General features: G+C 44.2%; 1 long non-coding RNA gene across 1 annotated transcript in view; it reads right to left on the bottom strand.

The window, feature by feature from the left end:
- Positions 1–4,336: 4,336 nt before the first annotated feature.
- LOC309846051 overlaps positions 4,337–26,362 on the bottom strand; it is a 38,010-nt gene continuing 15,984 nt past the window's right edge. The window contains exon 4 of the long non-coding RNA XR_014301709.1: positions 4,337–4,586. This is a non-coding gene — a long non-coding RNA (uncharacterized lncRNA). The remainder of the gene's footprint in view (positions 4,587–26,362) is intronic.

Below are 26,362 nucleotides of genomic sequence, written 5' to 3'. Positions count from 1 at the left end.
GAAGTGCTGCCTTAAAATGAACACACTTTTGGATAAGAATGTCAACAGAGCCAAGATGTATTTCTGAGTGGTACCCTGGCCAAAGGGTGACCTAGTGATTTCCAGGCCCAGCCAGACAGACAGACTAGGAAGGGAAGACTGGTATGGGCAACAAGTATCTTCTCTTCTCTCCTTGCCATCACCTAGCAATGACTGATTCACCAGGTGAAGTTGCCCGATATCATCAGGGAGCAAGAACAGATAATGAGGCCATACCTGTGGTCCTTCCTGCCTCAATGTCTGCCACAACTGGGTAGATGTAATGGTGAGGACTGGGAAGAAGGAAATGAGCAGGGGTCGGTCAGGGAAGGGATATTTGCTGTTTTCTTCCCAGAGATACCAGTTCTGCTCTGGACCAGATAAAGGGCCAGCCACACAGCCCAGCATTCAGCGTCCTGTATGGAGAACTTGTAACTTCTTCCTCTTGATCCCCAACACTGGTAGAAGAAGGAGGACAGTGAGGATTGATGGCAGCCTGACCCATCAGGAAGCAAAGGTGTTCAGGGCGAGGGCACCCAGCAGCTGAACCAGTCCAGCTTTAGATTCTCTTCCCCTGAGTGCTGCTGGCATGAGCTCTACTGGCCACAGGGAGAATGCAGGCAGTCTGGGCCTTGGCTAGAGGCCTTGTTGAGGACCTGGGGGAACACTCTTCCCATAGACTTGGCATTTGATGATGGAGGGTGACTAGCCTAGGTGGTTGGGCAACTATAGGGAGGGAAACAAAACCACAGCATCAACGACCACAACAAAGGGTGGCAGAACAGGCCAGCCCCAAAACACACTACTTTGGGGTTTGATTACGTTGACTCATAGGCATTTGAAAAGCAGCAGATGTAGAGAGAGACTTTCTCTAAATTCTTATCTGTCTAAACATGGATCCTCCAAAAGGAACTCATTTATCATAGACCCCCTCCCCTGAGGTATCATCCACCAGGGAAAATTGTCTTGTAACAGGAAACCGGAGTAGAAGTCAATACTACACCCAGAAGACAGATTTTGCCTCAAACTCTTATACCTCCCATCTATTCTGATGGCCCATCTTTCTTAAAAATCAGTTTCCCTCCTCTCAGAGGCCTATATTCCTCCTTCCCTTTTCCTATTAAGATTGTATTTAATCTTGAATTCTAAACCACCTCAGGGACCTACTGGGTATCTCTGTATCTGGGTATCTCCCATGTATACATGAGGTATATATGTTAATAAACTCGGCTTTTCCCCTTGTTATTCTGTTGTTTCTTCCAGGGGTCTCAGCTTAAGAACTGAGAAGGGTAGAGAGAACATTATTTTTTTCTCCTGTATAACAGCAAAACAAAACAAAATATCGAAATACCTGCACAGCCCTTCAGCATACTTCCTGCCCCACTCCAGAAGGCCTCATGTTTGATTCACCCTACAGCAGGGGTGCCTGTCTGGACTCTTCAGAGGGTCAGCACAGAGCAGCCAACACTTGGATCCATTAGGATGAAGACGTCCTGCTATTCTACCTAGATACTCAAGGATTCGCAGGAATCTGGTAGACAGAGATGGGATTTCTAGAAGAAGAAAAGACACACTCAAGGGCCCAAAGCCAGGACCACATTCACCTGGGTGGGAAAAGGGGCATTAACTTACACGTCTCTATCCAGTCCTGAGTAAGTTGGCCTTACCGTGTTTTCCGAGCTCCACGGACACTATTAGTAGCTTGTGCATGTCCCTAGGGGTAGAGTCCCATGTTTGTTCCTTAAGCATGGGCCTAGTTCTGGTTCAACTTATTTCCTGGCAGTCCACTAGAGGTGACCCAACCTAACCCTGACCCGAAGACTAAGAACTTCTAAGACCTCCACAGCAAGTGCTCAGGACAATTGGATCCATTGTAGCAACCCCATTCCTACAGGTAGGCCTCATCAGAACAGTCCCTGCCTTACCACCTCTTACTCTTTTCTGAAGAAAGAGTTAACTCAGAGAGTTGTTTGCTGAGGTTCCTGACACTAATCAGGCCAAGGCATATCTGGAGGCAAATTCCTTGGCTGGGACTTGCCAGGGTCAGTCTGATTTGTTTCTAATAGTGTGAGTAGAGCATGATGTATGCGTTCTCTTAAAAAAAACAAATAAAATTCTGGCTACAAAAGTGTTTCATGCTCATTGCAGAAAATTAGAAAATAAAGAGAAATGTAAAGGAAAAAAGAAATACTAATCCTAATTCCACTACCTAAAGGCAACCTTTTTACATTTTGGTGAATTCTTTACAAGTTTTTTACTTTTATGTATATGTTTTTAGGTATATATGTACATATTTAACACAGTTGAGATCAAAATGACTCTGTTTCATGCCTTACTTTTTCATTTGGCAATACATTATAGGCTCTTACTTATCAAAATTTGCTATAATCAGCATTAATATTCCATCCTAACCATCTATCATTTAGTTTTTTTTTTTAATATTTTATTTATTTATTTGAGAGAGAGACAGTGAGAGAGAGCATGAGCGAGGAGAAGGTTAGAGAGCGAAGCAGACTCCCCATGGAGCTGGGAGCCCGATGTGGGACTTGATCCCGGGACTCCGGGACCATGACCTGAGCCAAAGGCAGTCGTCCAACCAACTGAGCCACCCAGGCGTCCCCCATCTATCATTTAGTTATCCACGACCCTGTAGTGGTGACAGTTTCATATCACATTTCAGTTGGGAATGTGCAGAAAAACTGTGATTTCTATGTTCTTTACCTGATGTAGCCTCCTGTACAACTTCCTGCCCACTTAGTAGGGAAAATTAACCATGAGTCTAACTAAAGAATATTTTAAGAAATCACTTTTTTTTGAGAGAGAGAAATAAAGGGGTGAGGGGCAGAGGGAGAGAGAGAGAGAATCTTAAGCTGAAATCTGAGCCCAAATCAAGAGTTGGATGCTTAACCTACTGAGCTACCCCGGTACCCCTAAGAACCAATTTAAATAGCCTGCCTTTAAGGCTTTTATCTTAAAACATGATCCTATTTTGCAGGGTAGAAACCTTAGTCTTCCTCTTTGCAAGCCTTCTGTAATAAATTCTAACTCCTGGTCTCCCCTCCTTCTCATGGATGCTGAATCCTCCAAGGCTCAGCAGAAAACAGATGGTTTACGCGATGTGTCACTGAAGGATTTAATGGAGGGACTATTTACAAAGATTCCAGCAAGGCTCAGGTAACAGATAAGAAATGATGAAGCACTCAGGACTAGAGATGTAGGAGGGCATTATCACCCCTAATCCTAAAGGAGAAACGGCAAAAGCTTTACCCGTGGGAGAGAGACAGTCCAACAGGAATTTTGGTGGAGGAGCACAGCTATTGGCTCCCCATGTTCTGGCTGAAAGAGAGCCAGGGGAGTGGTCACTCTGACATCTCTCCACCTGCCCTCAGATCTATTCCCAGTGCCTTCCATTAGCTGAACTGAACTGGAAGGTAGAGGAATAAATATTCCACAAGGTCAGTCTCCCAGCACATAGAGCAGGTAGGAAGCGATGGACAGTGGATTCGAAAGGATAGATGGAGGGGTACCGGGGTGGCTCAGCGGGTTAAGGCCTTTGCCTTTGGCTTGGGTCATGGGATTGAGCCCCGCATTGGGTTCTCTGTTCAGTAGGGAGCCTGCTTCCCCTCCTCTCTCTCTCTGCCTGCCTCTCTGCCTGCCTCTCTGCCTGCTTCTCTGCCTACGTGTGATCTCTGTCTGGCAAATAAATAAATAAAATCTTTTTTTAAAAAAACATTATTTATTTATTTATTTGACAGAGAGAGATTACATGTAGGCAGAGAGACAGGCAGAGAGAGAGAGAGAGAGAGAGAGAGGAGGAAGCAGGCTCCCCACCAAGCAGAGAGCCCGACGCGGGACTCAATCCCAGGACCCTGAGATCATGACCTGAGCCAAAGGCAGAGGCTTAACCCACTGAGCCACCCAGGTGCCCCTAAATAAAATCTTAAAAAAAAAAAAAAAAGAAAAGAAAAAAAGAAAGGACAGATGGAGATAACCACCCCAGTGATTTGCGCAGAAAAGGGAAAAGATGAAACATGCACCTTAGTAATTTTCGAAATGTATCTATTATTGGACTTATAAGTCTCATTTTCACTTTTATAAATAATGTTTCAAAAGGGGATATCTCTTGAAATGTTCTAATGAAATTAATATATCATGAGAGGAGGTGCAATGTCCTTCAGAGTCAGATTGTCTTAGTTAAATTCTCTTTGAATGGAGACAGATTGTCCAGGGCAGGGCTTCCCACCCCCACTCCCAGAGCTGTGATCTAGACCTTGTCAGAGGGGATGTTCATTGGACAGTAGAGACATCACAATGGTGCTGCACTGGCAGAATGTGCTTGGGATGTATTCACTGGTATCATTGCTCTACAAAAGGGAGTAGAGGAGAGTGCCAGGGAAATCTGGAGGCCTTTGGATGATGCTGGCCACCATGCACCGCAGGAGCTGATGCTGAAGACACCATCTGTCCTGCAGGAACTTGATGCTAGAGAAGTCACTTGCATTGCAGGAGCTGGATACTGGAGAAGCCGTCCATGCTGTGGGAGTCAGGGCTTGCTGAGCAGAGCACACCTGAATCAGGAAACGAAAATTCCTCTTACACTGTCTCTCCAGTGCCCTCTACTGACAAAGCTTTACATTTGTCAGTTTACCAAAAAAAAAAAAAAAAAAAACCAAAAGAGATCCTCTACTATATTTTTGTAGAGTAGAGTAGATGATGAAGGCTAAATTTGGAGCCAGGGGAAATGGATTAATAACTAGCACAATCCCAAGTCTGTATGCCCAGAGAAGGGACGATGATTGGTAGAGCCGGTGCCATGCTGGATCGGTCAGTTACTTGTGTTGAGAATGGAGCTACATTCATTAAAAAGAGAAGCAGCAAGGTGGAAAGGCAGGTGCAAGAAAGCAGACCACTCACCGAGGAAGAGAAACTCACCATGGCTTGAAAAATAGTCCTCAAGAATTCCCATTTCCTTTTATTCAGACATGCACCAAGAAATCCCGATTTTTCTTACAATCTACCCCAGTATCAGCTAAGGGACGGATCTTGGGCAGTGGACACATGTATTTTGCTGTTTGGAAAGGGATGTCATCCACTGTGATCTAATAGATTGGCCTTTGATGGTTATATAAGCCTTGGATGGTATTTGTGAAAATCTGTTACCAAGACTCTGCTCTTAGCTGGTACACTAAGAAAAGTCAGGTTCTGATCCTGAGAAGCTGAGAACCAGGTGCTCTCCTAAAGGACCTGTAGCCTGCACCCCAGACAATTATTGCTGCCAGCACGTCCCCCAAGGAAGAACTCTGCCAAACACATAATTGGGCATGTATAAATAGTATTCTATAACTGTTTGACCAAAAACCATTCTGTAGTTGCTAAACTTACAGGTATTTTTCAGTCTTTCACTATTACATATAACATAAGGATGAATATCTTTGTGATTAGTATTTGTGATCAGTGTTCTTTTTGCTGTTCTTTTGTTTGTTTTTGTATTTCAAATGATTCCTTTAGGATTGATGATCAGAATTGGAAATAAATTGATGTCAAATCACAGCTTCCTTTGGGGGTGTGTGTGTGGAGGGGAAGCATGAATGTTTTATTAGGTTTTGAAGACCTATTGCCCAATGATTTCAGAAAGGTACCAATTACAGTTCCACTTGAGACAATTTCAGGACATCCTGATTCACACAGAGTATTGCATTTTAATGTGTGTGTGTGTGTGTGTGCGAATGCACATGCCCATAGACATATGAAATCTTGCTTTCTTTATGTTTCTTTAGTTAATATTAATGTTATATATTCTTGCTTACAAGAGATGGTCAATCTTCTTGCCTTCTTCTGAGAGTCATCTGTTCAGATCCTTCACAATTGAGATGAATTTTATTTCAATCTCTGGGGAGTTTCATGTCCCAGATTCTTCATTCTGTCCTCTTTTAGATGGAAGGGAGCTCTTCTCCCACCTCTAACTCTTTTGGAAATTCCTTTCTGAATTCAAGTGTCTTTGCTGTAGGAGAGCTGGGCTTGGGTGGTCACGAGCTTTGATGAGAATGGATGCAAGTATATGGAAGTCTGAACCCTGCAAAGCAGGTCGAGTTTCATCCCTGAGTGGAGAGTCCTCAGAGGGAAGGAACTGGTCTGTATATAGCTTTCTCTTCACTCTTCATTTTTAAATCCACAGAGGGACCCTGGGTGTTTTTCTTCTCCTTAGTTGACTCAAATTGAGTCTTTAAATAAAACATACTTCTTGTAGGAGCCTAAGACACATATTTAGAGGAAATGTGTCATTGAAAGTGCTATTTTGAAGTCATGTGGTAAATTACCAGAGCAGGAATCTCCTCACCCCCTCTGAGCTCTGTGCCTTCTTTGGCTCTGGGGGTTAGAGAAAAACTTTCTTTTCTTCCCTCTCCCATTCCCTTTGCCTTCTAAAACTGACACAGAGAACATGGCTTGCCCTGAGAAACTTGCAGGTGGTGAGCAGATGGCAGGTATGAGGCAGTTGTGTGTTTTGAAGTAAGTGTGGGATGTGTGTGTGGGAATGCAAGAGGTGACAGTAACTCATTCCTGTGAGGGGTGGGGCTCAGCAATGGCAATCAAGGGAGCTTTGGGGAAGACGGGCCATTTAAGGTGGTCACCTTAAATGATAGACAAGGTTTGGAAATATAGCAAAGGAGTCAGCTAAGTTTCTGTTGGTCTTCACTCCTGTCTCACTGGTACCACCAGGAATCCTGGTTCTCCATGTTGCTGCCAGAGACAGTCATTCATCCATGCATACATACATATATACATAAATCTGACAGTTTGTTCAGTCATTTATTCCTTTTCCAATGGTCTTTCCATCTTCACATCTATTTTACACTATCTGTGAAGGCTTACTCTCTGCAGCACAAATATTAATAACACAAGATTCTAGCTTTCAGGGCGAACATAGTCTAGTGGTTAGCTGGACAAGGGGAGCCTGGGTGGCTCAGTGGGTTGGGCCTCTGCCTTTGGCTTAGGTCATGATTTCAGGGTCCTGGGATCGAGCCCCATGTTGGGCTCTCTGCTCGGCGGGGAGCCTGCTTCCCTCTCTCTCTCTGCCTACTTGTGATCTCTCTGTCAAATAAATAAATAAATAAATAAATAAAATCTTTAAAAAAAAAAACAACACATAGATAACAACACAATACAAATGTGTTTAAAGTATGCCTGGATAAATGTCTCTTTTACCCAAAAGGCCTTACCTGATCACCCAGTCTGAAATAGGTTCTAGTCATTATTCTTTTTCATAATATTCTTCTTATTTTCCTTTAGAGCATTTATCACAATGTGTTATTATATCCTTAAAAGTATATTTATTTGCTTCATATCTATCTTCCCCCATTGACTGGAAGCTCATGGGGGTAAGTGAGTTCTATGCCTGCTTTGCTTATTCCTGAATACTCAACACATGGCCTATGTGCAGCATACGGCAGGCCTTTAGGAAACGTTCACCAAGTGAATTAATAAATAAGCCCTGATCTTACCCAGGAATGATCATTTCTGGCACTTAACCAGTGGTTCTCAAAGTGTGATCTTGGGACCAGCAGCATCACTTAACTAGAAATGAAAATTCCTAAACCCACCTGTTGGTTTACAAACTGGCCTTGTACACAGAAGGCAGAGAAAGAGACCAAAGAAAGAGGCAGGCCACTCCAGATTGGTAGGTGGCAGGTTTAATAAGCAGGGGAACTTAGTTAAAAGACTTGGCTTTTGTGGCCACAAGAGAAGTGTTATCTCTGCACCCACCCACCTAATCTTAAACGTATATATAGAAGCCTTAACTGGGTTCAGCTGTGTCTTCAGTCCAGGTGGTCTCAACAATACCTTCTTCTCTCAAAGCTACATTTTTGGAATGGCTCCCACTGGGGGATCAGGAGGCAGAATGTACATTCCAAGGACAGGCGAGGGAATGAGGAGCCTCCCATTGCCCAGGTCCTGCTTGAGGGTCGACAAGCAGTCCTGTCCTCTCAGTTACTTCCTCCCACACCACCCACCAGAATTAGAATCAGAAACTTAGAAATCAACAATTCACATTTTAAAAGCCTCATGGGTGATCCTGATGCATGCTAAAGTTTGGGAACACTGTACTAAATTAATAAATGGCAATCCTAGTCTACCTTCGACATCTATAGATTTCAGTGCAGAGACAAGAGTAATTGTGTCTGGGGTGCCTGGGTGGCTCAGTCATTAATGGTCTGCCTTCTGCTCAGGTCATGATCTCAGGGTCCTGGGATGGAGCCCTGCAACAGGTGCCCTGTTTGGTGGGAAGCCTGCTTCTCCTTCTCCCACTCCCCCTGCTTATTTCCTTCTCTCACTGTATCTCTCTGTCAAATAAATAGGTAGAATACTAAAAAAAAAAAAAAAAAAAAGTAATTGTGTCTGGACTGGGGAATAAATACTTCATGAAGAAAGTGATATTTTCAAGGAAGCCTTGAGCTAGATGAGTCAGAGAAAGGCAATTAAGGGCAGAGAACTCTCAGGCAGAGAACTGTATAACCAATGTATGAATTAGCCTGGCTTTTGAAGTAGTCTGCATGGCAGGGAATGGCACCAGAGGAGGATGGAGATGTAAGCCAGGGTCTTGAATGCCAGGTTCAAGAGAGGAGGCAACATGTACTCCATTTCCCCTCCCTCCAGCTGTCCAGACAGGCCTGAGTCAGATTTCCCTGGACTCACCCCTTCCTGCCCTTCTCCTCCCTCCTTCCCCTCCTCCCTCTTCTCTCATCTCCTCCCTTCCCCTGGGGGTAAGACAGCTTGGCTCCCAGGCCAGCCCCACCCCGCTGTCCCCTTGCCAACCCACTGATGTCAGTTTGGTGGGGTGAGTCTGGCTGGAGCTTTGGAGCCAGGCCTAGCCACTTGCCTCACAGCTCCCGGCTTTGTGGGAAAGCCCAGGCTGTGGATACGCACTAGCTGCTCACTGAGGGCTTCCAGTGCGCAAGAGAAAAGAATCTCTTCCTCTGGAGACATCATACTCTGGGGGAGGAACAGTGGTGTCAGACCAAGGGTTTCTCAGGACCCAGGCTTACGTCATTCCAGCTCCAGGGGACTGGCTCCAGGCCCTCTCCTTGCCGAGTGACTCACAGCAGGCCTTGTCTCTAGGGTCCTCAATCCAACTATGCTTCGAGGTGATGAAGCTGGTAATAGCCTTGATGCCAACAGGTGCTATGTACCCAGCACCTAGCGTGTTGGCGCCGTGAGTTACCTACACCTTGTAGCTCTCTACTTTATGCAGCCCGATAATATTTTTCAATGCTGTTTTTATTTTATTTTATTATTTTAAGATTTTATTTGTTTGAGAGAGAGAGAGAGAGCAAGAGAGAAGGCAAGCGAGAGCATACATGCAGAAGGAGGGGCAGAGGCAGAGGCAGAGGGAGAAGCAGGCTCCTGGCTGAGCAGGGAGCCTGATGCAGGACTAGATCCCAAGACCTCAGGACCACAACCTGAACTGAAGGCAGATGCTTAACTGACTGAGCACCTTAGCGCCCCTTCAATGCCATTTTTAGCATTCTTAGATAACAGAACCAACCTGCATCACGCTTTCATAATATGAAACAACAACAACAACAACAAAAAAGCCACAAGTAATTTAAAGGAGGAAATAAAAGGTATTTTTAAAATATAAGAATATATAGTCTGTGCTTACTTGGGCAGCACATATACTAAAATTAGAATGATACAGGGGCGCCTGGGTGGCTCAGTGGTTAAGCTGCTGCCTTCGGCTCAGGTCATGATCTCAGGGTCCTGGGATCGAGTCCCGCATCGGGCTCTCTGCTCAGCCTGCTTCCTCGTCTCTCTCTCTCTCTCTGCCTGCCTCTCTGCCTACTTGTGATTTCTCTCTGTCAAATAAATAAATAAAATCTTTAAAAAAAAAAAAAGTTTAAAAAAAAAATTAGAATGATACAGAGAAGATTAGCACAGCCCCTGTGCAAGGACAGCATGCAGATCTGTGAGGCGTTCAATACAGAAATGCTTGGATAGACCACAACTGGCAGGTTTAATGAAACAGTCTTTCTCCGTGAACTGCCAACAACTACGAACACATACTGATACAGATGTGTTCGTTCCATTACTGGTTCCAACACTACCAGCACTGTTGCCATTCAATTATGATTTCAGCAATGGTGAACTCTCCTGCTCAAGTTCCAAATAAAACAGCGTTCAACCTTCCCTTAATTGACATGGTACCCTGCTGTCTTTCGTTTGCCCCTCCAGATCCATTTTCCCCCTGCTCTTCTCTTCCCTGCTCTTGGCCTTGGGAGCCTGACACGTCAACCACACTCATGTCCTCTGATTTCCTGCTGGGTTTGGCCAATGAAAGCCCTGACAGGAGACGGGGTGAGGGACGGAAGGGAGACTGGGGTTTTTATTTCTGCCTCCCTTCCTGCCTATATCCCTCATCCTAAGGTCACTGCTGTTCTCAAGGTAGCTATAGTGGGTTGAATGAGAGCCCCCCAAAGCTAGGGCTGTGGAGTGACCTGATATGGTGGAGGCTGGCACAAGCAGTGAAAGAATTCACCCCAGGTCCAACAAAGGAGATAGAAGCTTACTGAATATACTGCCAGGGAGCAGCGGGCAGGACAGCAGAGGAGAGACTGTCTGCCAGAAGGCAATGGCAGGGAGCTATTGTTGAGGGGAGAAGGTGAGGAGGTAACGGAATATGTGGAATTTTCCTTTTTTGGTATCTGTGCCCAGGTGTAAGCAGCCCATTGGTCAGCTAGGGCTTGTGGATATTTTTAGGTGGGTCACCTGATGGGCCTGTTTGCATTCGGGCCAGTGGTCACTGTGCACCTTTTTACCTTACTCAGGCTTCCGTTGTTCGAGTATTGCCTAAAAGTGGCCTCTACAATGTTCACATTCTAACTTCTGGAACCTGTGGATGTAGCCTTATTTGGAGAGAGGATCTTTGCAGATACAATTAAGGCTCTCGAGATGTGATTGCCCTAGATGATCTGGGTGGACCCTAAATTCAATAAGTGAAGAATAAATGTCTTTTTTTAAAATTTTTTTTATTTTTTTAAGAATAAGTGTCTTCATAAGAGACAGAAGAGAAGACACAGAGAAGAGGAGATGGCCATGTGAAGACAGAAGAAGAGAGGTGCCTGGGTGGCTCAGTTGGTGAAACTTCTGCCTTTGGCTCAGGTCATAATCCTGGGGTCCTGGGATGGAGTCCCACTTAGGGCAGGGTGTTGGGGGGAGTGGTCCCTGGTCCCTGCTCAGCGGGTAGCCTGCTTCTCCTTCTCCCTCTGCCACTCCCCCTGCTTGTGCTCTTTCTCTGTCTAATAAATAAATAAAATATTAAAAAAAAATTCAGGAGCACCTGGGTGGCTCAGTCGTTAAGTGGTTGCCTTCGGCTCAGGTCATAGCGAGGAATGTGCTTCTCCCTCTCCCACTCCCCTGCTTGTGTTCTCTCTCTCGCTGTGTCTCTCTCTGTCAAATAAATAAATAAAATATTTTTTAAAAATACAGAATCAGAGACTGGAGTGATGCAGCCACCCAAGGAAGGCTGGGAGCTGCCCGAAGCGGGTAGAGGCCGGGAAGGATTTTCCCCTAGAGTCTATGGAGACCCTGTGACCCTGCTGCTGCCTTGATTTCAGACTTATGGCCTTGAGAATTGTGAGAAGAGATTTCTGTTGTTTTAAGCCACCAAAGTTGTGGTAATTCCTTGTGGCAGCCAGGGGGTCTAATACTCTCAGCAATACTTCTCCCCTCCCAGGTTCTGGTAATCCCACCTCCACTCTCACCTTGGATATAGTGGTGGTGACAGCTGTGCTGCAGCTGGACCTGGGTCTCCGCCCTGTCCTGTCTGGCTTCCTCACACCTGTCCACACCTTTGTAATTAGTCATTTTGCAAATCAGCCCCTCCCTGAATTACCCTAACTTGAGTGCGCTGATTTCCTGTCAGGCCCCTGACCGTTACACAGGGCAAATACATTCCTGGAACATTCAACAGATACTAAAGCCATGCAAAAATATGTTGTGACTCTTTGTGAAACAAAGTTTAGTGTCTAGGCTCACAAACCGCAACATCAGATAGATGAATGTCCTGTGGACCATATGAAAGCCGTGGGGCAGGAGCAAAAGCTTGTCACCGTGGAGTGTCCCAAGAATCACAGGCCCCTAGCATCTCTAGTTAGAAGGGCTCCACAACCAAACATTACCGTACAATTTCTGGGACATCATTCTGTTGAGAAGCACTGATTATGTAATATTTTTAAACCCTACAATGGCATTTTGACTGGGTACCATCTCTATTTTACACATGTGGAAACAGGCTCAAAGAGACAAAGACACCTGCTTGGGTCCATCTGGTGGGGGGCGGTGGGATCTGGGGTTCAGACTAGATATGACTAGATTTAAGGCCTGTGTTCCTAATCACAAAGCTATACTGCCCTTTTGTAGTTTGGGTCTTTGTCAGGGTGAAAGGGCAGAGACGGTGCTGGAGGAGATCAAGTCTAACTCATCATGGGGGCACCTGGGTGGTGCAGTCTGTTGAGCATCTGGCCCTTGGTTTCAGCTCAGGCCCTACTCTCAGGATAATGAGATCAGTCCCTGAGTGAAGTCTCCTTAAGACCCTCCCTCCTTCTATCTCTGCGCCCCCTCATACATGTGCTCTCTCTCTCTTTCAAATAAAAAAATAAAAAACTTCCTAAAAAGACTTAAAAAAAGTCTAACTCATCATTGAGGGGCTCCATCAAAGATAAGCCAGTCTGGGAATGCTGTGCTACATATAATAATATATAACTTCAAAATCTCAGTAGCTTCAGACACAGTAAAGATTTCTTTCTTGCTCCAGGAAAGTCCTGTATAGATCTTGGTGATTCCTGAGCAGCTTTCCTCCAAGCAGTGAAATCAGAGATTTGGTCTTCCTCCATTAGGAAGCTTTACCATCTCAGAGCCTTTTGTTTCTAGCCTCACAGATAGAGGAGAAAGGGTGTGAAAGATAATCTAGGACATTTTATGGGCAAATGTGGAATTTCTTCTACTTTCCTTCTATTGGCTGAACTCAGTCATATGGTCCATATTTAGGTGCCAGGGGGCCTGGGAAACGTATTCTATGTCTAGTGAACACAGTACTGTCTCTGCAGAAGAGTTGTCAAGCTCTTCTAGTCCCTATATCAAAAGTATAAGGAAGAGAGACATAAGTCCAAGTGTTGTCTTTGCTATTGATCTGCTAAATCACCACCTTCATCATATCCTGTTCCTTTATAGAACCTCAGCTTCCTCATTTGGAAGCTCATCTCTCAGAGATATGTGATGGCCAGATGTAAGAGGAGAAGTAGAGTACTGGTTGGAAGAAATCCTGGAGAGAGCTGCTCCCACCAGAGTTCTGACGTTGCTCAACAGCTCTCCCAAATCCACTTTCCACATTCTGCAGCCAGGAAAGCTCGGCAGATTCTCCTGGCTGTTGAGAAGGGCCTCCCTGTGAAGCTCAAGTGCCTGTGGTATCTCTGAACGCTGGTATTGTTGGGGAGGAAGGGGTTTTGGGGGAATGAATAGTGTTGGAAGCTAGATACAAGAATCTACCAGAGAACTCTGGCAATGGCCCTGAAGACCCAGTAGAGACCCCAGAGATCTAGGCATAAATCCAGGGAGATGATGGAGTTGTGGCTGAGGGGGTGGGACTGTGTTTTAGGAAGCCAATGCTCACCCCAATGGACATCCACTGTTGGGTCTGCCCCAAACCTCTCTTCCAGAAATCAACTTCCCCATGCCCAAACTTCAAGGTTCCAGTGGGAACTGCTATGTTTCTACAATATGACCTTGGTCCCTTGGTCACTTGATTGGTCCAGGTCAGGCACCTGACCCATACTGGAACAATAATTTTTCTTTTTTAAGATTTTATTTATTGATTTTTGTGTGAGAAGGAGAGCACAAGCAGGGGGAGCAGCAGGCAGAGGGAAAAGCAGGCTCCCCACTGAGCCCCTAGGGAGCCCAGTGTGGGACTCGATCTCAAGACTCTGGGATCATAACCTGAGCTGAAGGCAGATGCTTAACCGACTGAGCCTCCCAGGCTTCCCAACGATAATTTTTCTGCTTGGAATTTTGAAGAGATAGAGATGAGAGAGGAAGAGCTATTTTAACTTCTCTCCAGCTGATTGGTCCAATAACATATAACTCATCTTGACAGCTATACTTTCCTCACTGTGTAGAACAAGCAGGAGAACTGGTCTGATGAGAGAGAACAAAAGATGAGGAGACTCGCAGGGGCATCTGAATTTCTGGTTCTGCTCCATTCCTGAGGACTCCTTGTCTCTGTGACGTCCCCCTGTATCATTATAATTAACCTTCTCCTTGATAGTGCAAGTGGATGTTTGTTATTCACAATCCAAAAGGAATAATATGAACTTTTTTTTTTTTTAATATTTTCTTTCTTTTCTTTTTTTTTTTTTTAAAGATTTTATTTATTTTATTTGACAGACAGAGATCACAAGTAGGCAGAGAGGCAGGCAGAGAGAGAGAGAGGAGGAAGCAGGCTCCCCGCTAAGCAGAGAGCCCGATGCGGGACTCGATCCCAGGACCCTGAGATCATGACCTGAGCCGAAGGCAGCGGCTTAACCCACTGAGCCACCCAGGCGCCCTAATATGAACTTTTTAAATCAGATACATTTATTCATTCAAGTGCATTCTTCTGGCGCAACTACTAGGTTCAGGTACCATGCAAGGTCCTGGAAATCCAATGATGAATAGGATCGACATAGTACCTACCCTAAGGGACCTAATACTTGGAGAGGGGATAAAAGGCTAGGGCAGGTGAGACCTGGAGCAAGTACTATACAGGTAAAATCCAGGTTTATGAGAACTTATAAGAAGATAATGAGAACATACAAGCTGAGAACTGACAGACTGAGCAGGAGTTGAGTGGAAGGAGTTCGTAATTAGGATGTAAAGGAAGGAGAACATCCCAGTCAGGAAGAAGAGCATGAATGATAGCTCTCTCATGAGGTCAGCATCCTCTGGAAAGAAAGCAGCATTTCAGTTAAGTGTCCTGGTTTCTCACCTACCCCTACTTTGGGTCCCCAGCTAATAGGCTGGTTAGAAGACTCTTTCCTTTGGCCTGGAAACGGCCCAGCAGGGACAACCCTCTCTTGTCCAGACTCTTCTATTCCTTGTTGAGATACTGCAAGGGGAGAAACACAAGGGGAGAAACACAAGGGGATGGCTAATGGGAAGTCAGTGGAAGTGACTGGGTAGGGTTTTTAGAAAGCTGTTTAAAAGGGTTCACTTAGCTAGCAAACAGCCCTTTGTCCTTTCCCTTGTTCTTGCTTCTTTGTCCCTGGGACTTAAACTTGAGGGATAGAGCTGCAGCAGTCATTTTCACCTGGGGGTTGAAGTCATGTGCTCAGGATGGCAGAGCAGAAGATAGGACTCCAGCTTCTTAGACTTAAAGAGTCCTCATACCACCCTGGTCCACCTGAAGACGGTTTATCATGTGAGAGGAAAATAGGCCTCTATCTTATTTAAGCCACTGTTATTTTGGATCTCTCTTACTAATGGCTGAACTAAAGTCCTCATTGGTGTAACCCTAAAAGCCCTCTCAGAAGTCAGTTTCTCTTCACTAAATCGTCCCCAAGTCATTCATTCAATCATTTACTCATTCATACTCATTCAAACACTCTCTGATTGAAGATAACTATCCCATATTCTGAAATGAGATGAGATTACATGGGCATAAAAGGGTATTGTAAATACCAAAGCTTTAAGCACATATTAAGTTGTGTTACTATTATTTTATTAATATTATCATTCATTGTTATTCAAGAATTTAAAAAGTTTTAGTATGTAGGGGTGCCTGGGTGGCTCAGTCGTTAAGTGCCTGCCTTTGGCTCAGGTCATGATCCCGGGATCCTGGGATGGAGCCCTATGTTGGGCTCCCTGCTTGGCAGGAGACCTGGTTCTCTCTCTCCCACTCCCCCTGCCTGTGTTCCCTTTCTCGCTGTGTTTCTGTCAAATAAATAAACAGAATCTTAAAAAAAAAAAAAGACGAAGTTTTAGTATATAATATGCAATTTGTTGGAGGGAAATTTCTGTTAAGTGGTGTGAATTACTGAAGTCCAGTGCTATGCTATTTTGGTAAAGAAAAGATGTGGGGTGCCTGGTTGGCTTAGTTGATTAGGCATCTCACTTCGGTCAGGTCACGATCCTGGGGTCCTGGAATCGAGTCCCACACCAGGCTTCTTTCTTGGCGGGGAGCTTCCTTCTCCCCCCTCTGCCTGATGCTCCCCGATTGTGGTCTCTCTCTCTCTCCCTAAAAATGAATAAATAAATAATCTTAAAAAAAAAAAAAGATTCTTTCTCTTTCTCCCTCTGGCTTGTGCTCTCTTTCTCTCTCTCAAAAACCAAAAATTAAAATTAGGGGTGCCTGGGTGGCTCAGTGGGTTAAAGCCTCTGCCTTGAGCTCGGGTCATGATCCCAGGGTCCTGAGATTGTACCCTGCATCAGGCTCTCTGCTCAGCAGGGAGCCTGCTTTCTCCTCTCTCTCTGCCTGCCTCTCTGCCTACTTGTGATCTCTGTCTGTCAAATAAATAAATAAATAAATCTTTAAAAAAATTAAAATTAAAAAAATGATCTCCCATGCTTCAGGTTATCTTTATCAGGTCTTTGATTATTTAAGAAAACTCTTTTAAAAGTTTTTAATAGTTCTCTAAAAAAATAGCTAAGGGTTTTTAAAAACCATGTAATTTCCTGTATTTGCTGAAACCTTTAGTGTCGTTTTGTCTAAATCTTTAATTATCACTCTATCACTTAATTATTCTATAGGATTTCTGGAACATCTCAAAATATTTGTTCTTTCTCCTTTATAAAAAGAGGGACTAGGTTTTTCTGACATGTTAAATTACATGGGAAGGATTGTCAAATAAGTTATGTGCAACCCTCCTAGGTTATATTTGTATGGCTATATGTTTTTAATATGTGTTCGAGAAATTGTATTGAAATTCCTAGAATCTGATACATCCTGGTATAAAGTCATCAGTCACAAGTTCAGTTATCATCTTAAAATGTTGTATGCTATAGAGATCATCAAATTTCCTTACCAGTTGCATTTAAAGGAACTATAATCAGATCTTTAATCATGACAATTTTTAAGTCTTTGGTCAGTCGGTCATTCTTTTATTCTGATATTTTTCTAAAAGCTTTGCAAGCAGCAATGACCCAAAAATGCTTTATCTTCAGAATGATTCAAGGAAGGGACTCTGACAAGTTCTCTAGATTTCAGGTTTCTCACAACATTAAGGTTGACCATTGACCAGGGTAAGAATTTCCAGAACTCTAGTGAAAAAACAAAATGATTCACAAAACTTCTAACTCAGAAGCAAGCAAAACAAGAATTAATTACATGGGGCTGAATAAATTGATGAAGATGATTATAATTTTTATGACTTTTTGTATGAAACATCACTGGTTCTTTAATGTCTTGTTTTCCAGATTTAAGGAGACTTTTCCTCTTTTTTCTTAAGTAATCTGTGACTGGCTGCAAGTTGGTAAAATATACCTTCATGAAAAGAATTGAGGCATTTATTTTTTCTCCCTATCTGATCCTGCTAGAATTCAGAAACTCTTGAGTATTCTTATTTCATGGCAATATACCTATCTGCCTAAGTTCAGTAAGAATCTTGCAATAGGACACAACTGGAAATATTGGTGGTTTTACCAAGGCTTTGACTGGAATGTCATATTTGAGAGTGATGAGCACAGATTAAGATATAACTAGACAGCTTTAAGGAAGTAAGGTTGCTACTAAGGGGCCAATACTTATTAAACCCCTTTTTGAGAAACCACCTGGTACCTTTCAGGGTTTCCTGTCTTACCAGGTGAGTCCTGGCAGACTCAGTCCCTTCAGGATATTTTTGGGACCTCAAACAGAATTCATCCAAGGGTAGAGATATTCATGTGAAGTCTGATGCTAAGTTCTGGTGTGGCTTTCTAGCCTTGAGAGGCTTTTGAAAAAGTTCATTCTGAGATTCCTTATGAAAGTTCCAGCAAAGCAATTTTTGTAAAAGATTTTTATTCACTTATTTTTGAAAGAGAGTGCACACAAGCAGTGGCTGAGGGGCAGAGGGAGAAGACTCTCTGCTGAGCAGGGAGCCTGAGGCAGGACTCAATCCCAGGATGCTGGGATGATGACCTGGGCTGAAGGCAGACTCTTAACAACAGAGCCACCCAGGTGCCCCACAGATTGTGAAACTTCTCGAAGAATTTTCAAAGCTGGGGAATGAAGGGTAGCAGAAAGTGCCATGCCAAAATATGATAACAGGAGTTCAGGACATCTACCCCAAAATATGCTGCTTTGGGGTGATGATTGTTTTGAGCTGTAGACACTTGAAAAATAGCAAATGACCCGAGAGTATTCTCTAAATTTCCCTTACCTGCCTAAAGATAGATTCCCCAAAAGGAACTCAACTGTCATAAACCCCCACCTCAGGAATTTCATAAACCAGGGAAGATTGATTCTTGTCATAGGAGAGGAAACTAGAAGTTAACACCACACTCAGGCAGACTGTCACAAAACATCCCATCTCCTATCTATTCTTCTAAAGACCCATTCATCTTTCCTAAAAATCATATCCTCTCCTCTAGGAGGCCTACATCCCCCCTTCCTTGTCCCAATTCAGATGGCATTTAATCCTGAATCCTCAGCCACCTCAGCTTACTCATTTTCCCTTGGGTATCTCCCATGTATACATGAGGCATACATGTGAATAAAGTTCTGTTTGTTTTTCTTTTGTTAATCTGTCTTTTCTCTTTTTTTAAAAGTAGACTCTATATCCAACATGGGGCTCAAATTTATGACCCTGAGATCAAGAGTCACATGCTCTATGGATTGAGCCAGCCAAGCAAACCTAACCTGTCTTTTATTACAGTGGTCTCAGTTAAGAATGCAGAAAGGGGGCGCCTGGGTGGCTCAGTGGTTTAAGCCGCTGCCTTCGGCTCAGGTCATGATCTCAGGGTCCTGGGATCGGGTCCCGCATCAGGCTCTCTGCTCGGCAGAGAGCCTGCTTCCCTCTCTCTCTCTCTCCTGCCTCTCCATCTACTTGTGATTTCTCTCTGTCAAATAAATAAATAAAATCTTAAAAAAAAAAAAAAAAAAGAATGCAGAAAGGTAGACGGGAAGTTGCTTTTCCTTCCTGGAAGGTTAAAAAATTTTAATTTGCTCTCACCCTTCCCTCATTCATTCCTACCTATCAATTAGTCAGTTAGTTCTCTATCCTGGGTGCCAGGGATTGAAAAATTGAGTAAGACACCAAAGATGGGGGCAGAGGTAGATAGAAATATTTAAAAATACTTAAAAAAAAAAAGAAGTACGGAAGGAAGGAAGGAAGAAAGAAATTACCATCCGGTATGATAAATGCTATTAAGAGAGACAGGTTTAGGGCGCCTGGGTGGCTCAGTGGGTTAAGCCGCTGCCTTCGGCTCAGGTCATGATCTCAGGGTCCTGGGATCGAGTCCCATATCGGGCTCTCTGCTCAGCGGGGAGCCTGCTTCTCTCTCTCTCTCTCTCTCTCTGCCTGCCTCTCCGTCTACTTGTGATTTCTCTCTGTCAAGTAAATAAATAAAAAAAATCTTTAAAAAAAAAAAAAGAGAGGTTTAGGGGCCTGTGAGAGCTCAGCAGAGTGGTCCATCACTCAGATGACCAAGAAGATAGGATAAAAAGATGGTACCTAAACTGCCTCTTTAAGAATGAATAATTATTGGGACACCTGGGTGGCACAGGCAGTTAAGTGTCTGTCTTGATTTAGGTTGTGATCTCGGGTCCGATCTTGGGGTCTGATGTTGGGGTCCTGGGATGAAGCCTGGAGATGGACTCCACTCAGTGGGAAGTCTGCTGCTTTCTCGCCCCCACCTCTAAAATAAATACATCTTTAAATTAAAAAGAAAAGAATAATTGTTAATTAGTTAGATGAGAAAAAAAGAGGAAAGAGAAGGATGGATGAAAGAATGCAAGAGATTGCTTTATAAAGCCAATTAGATCTTCAAAACAAAACAAAGAATGACAATTGGGTAGCTTGGATGATGGACAAATACGGTGCCAGTTGTGAAGACAGAGAAGACCAGGAAAGGGACAGATATAAAAGAAAAGGGATTGATTAGGTCTCGGACATGCTGAGTCTCGGAGGCTAGTAGATGACCAACAGCACTTCCAAAGTGTGTTCTAGGAACCTGAATTCCAGGAGGTATTACTATTCCAGGGAAAAGGGGAGGAGGAAGACTGTGGAAAGCTGTTTTAGCCCAGATTCCCTGGGAAACACCTGGTGGCAAGAATTATATGCTGCTGCCTTTTATGAAGGTGCAAAACCTAAGCCTCAAGAAGATGTAAAAGAAGTGAGGCCAGGAGGGGTGGGAAACAATGCAAGATGCAGGGAGGAGCAGCTGATGAACCACAGAACTACACTGTTGGCTACAGTTTAAGAAAAGCTAAAGGCTAGGGGTCCAGGCCTCAGACAGTGGTAGCAGAAACTGAGAAAACACATTGTATCCAATACAGATGTCAAATAAGTTTAAGAGATATTGGGAATTATATGCCCCCTCTTGGAAATCTGTTATGCATTTTAGCACATTAACAGTTCTAGAAGTAACTCAGCAAGGAAATAAATTTCATTTTATTTAACACAGTATTTACCAAACTTATATGATCACAGAAGCTTTCTTTCCTGCCCTGCTTATCTGTAGAATTCAGTTCTGGTCTGCTGTGGACACTGCAGTCTGGAGCAAAGGAGATAGTATGGATTGGATGTAGGGATTTGAGAAGCATATAGGTAGTGTTTGAAGGCCAGAGGATAGAGGAGATCATCCAGGAAAAGTCTGTAGAATGATCCCAAGCCAGAGTCATGGGTTACACCAATATTAAGGAAGAAACACAGGAAGAAGATCCCTTAAGAGAGAAGGAAGAAACAGTGACAGAATTTGGATAATGAGAAACCATCACCAGGTAAAGCAGAAAAGGAATTTATGAACAGGTATAGGTGAGCAGAGGATACCCTAGGACTGAGTGACTCAAAAATCAATCCTAACCAACATACACTACCCAGGAGCTTGTTAGAAATGCCAAATCTGAGATCTCAGTCCGTATCTACCCTTTACCTGTACCCTCAGGCCATTCACATGAACATTAAAGTTTGAGAAGCTCTGGCTTATAGCATTACTGCAAGGAATAGAGGAGTAGTAGAAAACGGAGCTTCCAGAGATACCTGTAAACCCTCAGAATCACCATGATTCATCATGATTAAGAAAGAGGCCACAGGGGCGCCTAGGTGGCTCAGTGGGTTAAGCCACTGCCTTCGGCTCAGGTCATGATCCCAGAGACCTGGAATCGAGTCCCGCATTGGGCTCTCTGCTCAGCGGGGAGCCTGCTTCCTCCTCTCTCTCTCTGCCTGCCTCTCTGCCTACTTGTGATCTCTGTCTGTCAAATAAATAAATAAATTCTTAAAAAAAAAAAAAAAAGAAAGAGGCCACAAAAATATTAGTGCTGCAGGAAGCTGCGGACCTAGGAAGCTGGTGATCATGAAGCCAGTCGGCCTCTATCCACATCAGCAAAATTGATGCCTCGCCTGCTGCTACTCCCCTCTTCATTCCAGGATCAAGTCTCACGTAATTTCATTTAATTGGCAGTTCATAAATCACACGTAGAATGCCAGCTGCAAGAAAGTCTAGGAAGTGTAGCTTCCCAGCCACAATGTCCTAGAAGGAAGTAGAAAGGGTGAACCAGTCAACAGGATCCATTCTTGGTCGCATCCTGGAAGGTATGACAGGTGCTGACAGCTAATCCCCAACATCCATTCTACCCTTCACTCATGGTTATAGGATCTTCAGCTTGGCACATGTCCAGAATAAAGACATCTCCCAGCCTCTCTGCAGACAGATAGTATCATGCGACTAAGTTTGGGCCAATAAGGTAATGGAAATGTCACAAACCAACTCCCAGGAATCTTTGAGAGACAGGAAGAGTATACGCTTTACACTCTTCTTTTTCCGTTACTCTCCCATGCTGCTTGGAGCATGAGATGACATCACCTTGGACTATGAGTTTGAGGGCTATATCCTGGGGTTGGCAGAGCCAAGCCTGAAAGAGCTTGAGTCCCTGAGGATTTCCTAGGTGAGAGATACCCTCCCTGCTCTGGCACCTTACATCTGTATCCTTGAAAGACTAATCAATCAGCCTTCGTTTTTTTGGATCATCCTGGAGGAACCTAATCCTAGACGGCACAGATGTCAAAGGCACTGGTTCTTAACACTGGCAATTCATTGATTCCTTTGAGAATGTAATGACTATCCTGGGCCATCCCCCTAAAAAGGTGCACATCTGTACAACTCTTTGTATGACATTTTCAAGGACTGCATGTTGGGTTTTTTTTTTTTCCTGGAGAGAGTCTAAGGACTCATGGAACCCTGGTTAAGAACCCCCAGAGTGGAGATTTTCAAGAAAGGATTATAATCCAAAGGCAAATGGTTCAGAGTAAAAGTAAGAACTGAGATGTGGTCCCTGGTTCCTGGTCCCATGTCCAGTCTGTTGATGGCATTGGTACGAGCAGTTTCAGTGGGGTAGAGTAGTGTGGGGCAGAAACTAGACTAAAGAGTTCTGGGAGAATGATAATCAAGAAAGTGGAGGCAGCAAGTATTGTCAACCATTTGGAGTAGCCTAGCCCCGAAGATGGTGGTGGCTTGGACATGGAGGACATGGGCTTCATAGAGGGTTTCCCTCTGTTTTAGGACCAGACTACTCAGAGTGAGGGTGATTTGGGATACCCAATACCGTTCCATGTTGCACCCCATCTGGTAGCCTATTTTTGGTTCACTGCCTTGGAAATTCTGGTCCCCTCTCAGAAAGGAGGGGAAAGTGGGGTCCTGGGAATAGAAAATGTTCCTGAGCAAATGAAGGCTAGAAGATGATTTGGGCTCAGCCAGAGTACATGCTATAAAGTCCTGCCTCTTCAGACACTCCATACTAGGATGCCTATGGGCATCCTTCAATGAGAAGGTTATCTCCTCTGCCCACTCTCCACACCTCTGGTGTTGCTGCTGTAGCTGGATCCCAGCCCTGAAACCAGTGCGTCCAATAGCCTTGGCATAGCCTTGGCATACCCATGGAGCTAAAGTCAAAGCAAACACAGCTTGTCCTCTGGAGAGAAAAGGGAACCACATCACGTGTCCTGGTTTCTCTTCTTACCAGGAAGCTCTTTCATGCTTCCCTGCAATCAGACTGGCATTCCTGATGTGCCTCCATGATTTTTCTCCCCGAGTACCTCATCAGCCCTGCTCTGGGATCCCAGGCTTATCCTGTTCCTACACCCTAAGCTGTTCCTCTGCATCATCCCCTGAACACACGAGTCACACATTCTTTCAAATGATTATCAACAGATTATCAAAAAAGTAATCAAAAGATTACTGTACAAGCACCCTCCCCAGTTTCCCCTGGTGGTGAAATTAGAAAATGTCTAATCCCTTGTGGGAAACTGGAGACAGAAATGGCTCAGATTTACATGAGAGCCCCAGGGAACAGCACTGGCAGAGGGGGCCTATCAAAGAGGCTCCGCTCCAAGTGGCCCAGCTTTTACGAAGACACAAAGTGCTCATTTATCTCCTATTTTGGGAGGAAATGAGGGTCCTCACTGGGCCCTGCATGTGCCAGTTAGCCAACTGCGGAACCAAATTGTTGGGTTTTAGTAGTCCCTCAAAGGCTCCCGGGAGAAAGTGAGGGTCCCAGGTCAGAGCCCATGTGGCATTTGCTCTCACCTCTGTGGCTCCCACTTCCCGTGCCATGTCCCTGCTGCTCCCACCCCAGGGTAACTCCGGAGAGAAGAGTAGGCTTACAAAATGGAAATTGTCCAACAAAACTTGTAAACATCCCACCTGTACCCCTCCCACTTCTCCCCGCTTGGGGCCCCAGTGTTTGAAAACAAAGCTTAGCAGAGGCTGAAAACCTTGACTGGAGATAAGAGCTGAGCCAAACAGGTGGGGCTGGTTCCTTACTGCAGCCTCTTCCTCCTCCCCAGAGCAGCATTTCCTTTTTTTGTTGTTTTTTTTTTAAAGATTTTATTTATTTATTTATTTATTTATTTATTTATAGAGTGAGCGAGCACAAGCGGGGGAAGCAGCAGAGTGAGAGCGTGAAGCAGGCTCCCTGCTGAGCAGGGAGCCCCACGGGAGGCTTGATCTAGGACACTGGGGATCATGACCTGAGCTGAAGGCAGACACTTAGCCAAATGAACCACCCAGGCGCCTCTGACCAGGATTTGCTGGGTGAGAAGGAAGAACTCAGACAAAGGAATTTGCTTCCCCAGAATTTCAGCAAGGTGCTGAGAAAGAAATACGGGCTCCGGCCTTTGAAAAGCCTGGGTCCCAGTCCAGTCCCTGCCGTTTACCTGTTGTGTGACTTTCCCTTAACCTTTCTGTGCTTCCACTTATTTTCTCAACTGTAAAATAAAGATTATAATTCTTCTTATATAAGGTTGAAAGAATTAAATGAAATAATGTATGTATAATTCCTGGCTTTTTAAAAATTGTTACTAATCTGCTTGAAGATGGAGCCTCTCCATAACTTGTTTCCCATTTTCAGAAATCTTTCTCTCTCGGGGTTCAGTTTACCTCTCTTCTCTTCTCATTTCTCTCCCCAGCACCTAGAAAGATCTCCTAGGTCCCTATTATTCAAAGATCCAGGATAGACGCCTCATGTAAGAGCTTGTTAGAAATGTAGACTCTCAGGCCCACCCCAGACTCTCCCGTTCAGAATCTGCATTTGAATGTTACCTAAATTCTTCTCTGTGCAGATTACAGCTTGAAAAGCACTTGCCCTGGGTCCTCCCTTGCTGCCTTTTTTCTTTTTCTTTTTTTTTAAGATTTTATTTTTTCATTTGAGAGAGAGAGAGGCTGGAGCACGACTTAGGGGAGGGGCATAAGGGTAGCGATAGCCGGCTTCCTGTTCAAGCATGGGAAATTATTTTGATTAAACACAGAATCTTTGTTTTCTAGACAGATTATTTAAAAGGTAAAGAAAAACCTTTCACAATCTCTTATCAAGAGTAGGCCAATAAAACCGGACCACCCTGGGGCGCCTGGGTGGCTCAGTGGGTTAAGCCTCCGCCTTCCGCTCATGTCATGATCCCGGAGTCCTGGAATCAAGCCCCGCATTGGGCTCTCTGCTCCGCGGGGAGCCTGCTTCCCTCTCTCTCTCTGCCTGCCTCTCTGCCTACTTGTGATCTCTCTCTGTCAAATAAATAAACAAAAAAATCTTTAAATAAAAAAAAAAAAAAGACCACTCTCTTACACCATGTACAAAAATGAAATAAAAATGAATTAAAGGGGACGCCTGGGTGGCTCAGTTGGTTAAGCAGCTGCCTTCGGCTCAGGTCATGATCCCAGCGTTCTGGGATCGAGTCCCACATCGGGCTCCTTGCTCCGCAGGGAGCCTGCTTCTCCCTCTAACTTTGCCTTCCACTCTGTCTGCCTGTGCTCGCTCTCACTCGCTCTCTCTCTGACAAATAAATAAATAAAATCTTAAAAAAAATGAATTAAAGATTTGAATGTAAGACCTGAAACCATAAAACTCTTATAAGAAAACATAGGTAGGGGGGAGGGGGGAAGGGGGTTGGGAGAAGGGGGGTGGGGTTATGGACATTGGGGAGGGTATGTGCTTTGGTGAGTGCTGTGAAGTGTGTAAACCTGGCGATTCACAGACTTGTACCCCTGGGGATAAAAATATATGTTTATTAAAAAAAAAAAAGAAAACATAGGCAGTAAGATCCCTGGTATAGATCTTTTTTTTTTTTTTTTTTTTTGCATTTGACCCTAAAAGCAAAGGCAATAAAAGCATGAATAAACAAATGGAATTAAATAAAAAAGCCTCTGCACTGCAAAGGAAACCATCAACAAAATGAAAAGGCAACTCACCAATGGGAGAAAATATTTGCAAGTCACATCTGATAAGGGGTAAATATCCAAAATATATGAGGCGCCTGGGTGGCTCAGTGGATTAAAGCCTCTGCCTTCAGCTCAGGTCATGATCCCAGGGTCCTGGGATCCAGCTCCTAGGTCGGGCTCTCTGTTCAGTGGGGAGACTGCTTCCTTCTCTCTTTCTCTCTCTGCCTGCCTCTCTGCCTACTTGTGATCTGTCTGTCAAATGAATAAATAAAATCTTAAAAAACAAAACAAAAAACAAAATATACAAATAACTCATACAACTCAACACCAAAAATACCCAAACAATCTGATAAAAAATAGGCAGAGAATCTAAATAAACATTTTTCCAAAGAAGAAATACAGATGGCCAACAGGAACATGAAAACATGTATTGCAACATCACTTAATTCAACATCACTAATCAGGGAAATTTAAATCA

Source organism: Mustela nivalis (assembly GCF_964662115.1).
Source record: "Mustela nivalis genome assembly, chromosome: 13".
Taxonomy (NCBI): domain Eukaryota; kingdom Metazoa; phylum Chordata; class Mammalia; order Carnivora; family Mustelidae; genus Mustela; species Mustela nivalis.
Note: the sequence above shows the minus strand (reverse complement) of the source record. Positions and strands in the feature narration are given on the sequence as shown.